A 2,287-nucleotide genomic window follows, 5' to 3' on the forward strand; every position below is an offset into this window, starting at 1 on the left:
GTCTGTTAGGTTCCGAAAAATCCATTTAACTGAATGCTTTCCCCATAAATGATTAACCAATAAAAAAGTCCTTTAGCCTCTAATTTATTATTGTGGTATTTATGAAGAACAACTAGACTAAAGTACCCTGATAAGAAGGTTACGAGGTTTTAAAATAGGCCGATCATTTATTTCCCAAAATAATCCACAGAAAATAATGTCCTAACGTGAGTTATTTTACTGAGCCACCAAACCTGCTGACGACACAATTGCTAAACAAAACAAGTCAGCACTGCAGCTCACTAAAGTCGGCTGAAATGCATTAGTGTCTTCAAATGACTGAGAAATACATTATTGTCATTTGTATTCATTTGAAAGCACAAACGCAGCGGATAGAACGAATGGCTCGCTTCTCAATTGGTGTCCAGAGAAGGGTGGGCGAGAGCCAATTCAATAAATAAACCAGGGGAAAAATGGCAAGCAAGCATGCATCACAGCTGTCACGTGCATGAGTGTAGACATGAGTTAACGCCAAATTAAGTGTAAAATCATCTGAGTCGTTTGTGTTTCCCTACATAATAAAGGACTTCCCGTCAAAGGTTCCAATGTAAGTTTATCATGTATGAAGAGAGAATTATGACAACATCAAGAGTAATGTGGTATCGGGCGAGCAGGGCGGGGTCTAAGCAGGACTAGGAAGTCGGAGCGAAGCCAACATGAACCTACCCGTCTCTCCTGTATTCCACGTGGGGATCTCGTGGCGATATGCTGCAGCCATGTTCCTGCTGTAGACCTTTATCCTATATTATCCCGATCCATTATTGCAAAACATTTAAAGCTTATCTTTGGTACTGAGAGTTGTACTCCCAAAAAGCCCTTTTAAATACACCCCCAAGTTTCATATTAAGACAATACAAAATGATTTTCCTCAGGGCAAAATCTCCCATAAAACTATTAAAATAATATTCATAATACATCCAGTTAAGCTACAGGAAGTTGAAATGTTTTTTCACACAACAGACCACTTATTTTATGTTATGTATTCACTGTACAATTGTATATTGGATCAGATAATTTATAATAATACAACAGTAATATCATTACTGTTTAATGATGACACAAGGTTATTGCTCACATCATGTAACACTGCATACATAGTGAGACTTTTTTAAATATCTGCAGAAAATAAAAAGAAGCCACTGTAAGAACACCTTAATAAGGGTGTGTTTTTCATTTTACTTCCTTAACAACAATACAGTGTGGAGTGACAGCTACCAGATTGTGATGTCACTAAGGTAAAATCAGCAGTGGCAGCACAGACAAAGGAAAGTGCACAGACTTTGTATAGCCTTTGTGAGCCTCTGTCGCAACTGTCAAACCTAATTTAAAATTACCGTGAACAGGCACAATATTTATTGTATCATCACCGTGTAAATACGGGATTTTGAGTTAAGAGTGTAGACATAATGCATATATATTTTTTTTTTATGTGAAGGGATTACATTTAAAGAACAGATGTAGATGTCATGGCAGAAGGTAAGAAATAATGAGAAACTTTTCCAAAAGCAGTCAGGCTTAGCTTTGTGAATTAAAGGCACTCATATCTCATGTTATTGACACTAAAGTATTTTACGAGTTAATGTTTAGATTGTGATGATTAAGGCTAAATCATTTTACACACCCACACGTTTTTATAAATAATAGACACTATTTAAGCAGACATTTGGCATAAACCTACATCACCTTAATCCAACAAAATCTGTCTAAATTGGTCACAATAAGACTCACTTATATGTGACCCATAAATAATCAATTTCAACAGAGCCAGTGCATCTCTTCAATGATGTTACAAAGCTTAAACTCAAGATTTATCCTGCACTTGACTTCACTCTTCTGCAAAAGAGAAAAGCTTGACAAAATATTATTTTACTATGAACACAAGTCAACTCTGTGTTTATTTATATAGAGTTTATATACAACTGTTATGTGAAGAATTGCAGTGAAAATAAAGAGTGAGTCTGCAGGTATCATAGCGAAACAGGAACTTGCAATGTCTTTAGTATTTATTTTGGGTTACACTGCATCACATAAGATGTGCTTGCCCTCCTCCAACTGCCAGGCAGAAAGAGAGCTTCTTTAGGAACAAAAAACATTTTATTTTTCAGCTTAGAAAATGGCAATCCTTTAATGCTTTTGCCAACAATTAAAGGTTTTGCTGATTAAAACCCTTTTAATAGCAAAACAATGCAAAAAGATAAGTTGCATAACATCTAATAAAAAATGTCAAGATCTAAACAAATATATTTAA

This window comes from Trematomus bernacchii, unplaced genomic scaffold (assembly GCF_902827165.1).
Source record: "Trematomus bernacchii unplaced genomic scaffold, fTreBer1.1, whole genome shotgun sequence".
Lineage (NCBI taxonomy): Eukaryota > Metazoa > Chordata > Actinopteri > Perciformes > Nototheniidae > Trematomus > Trematomus bernacchii.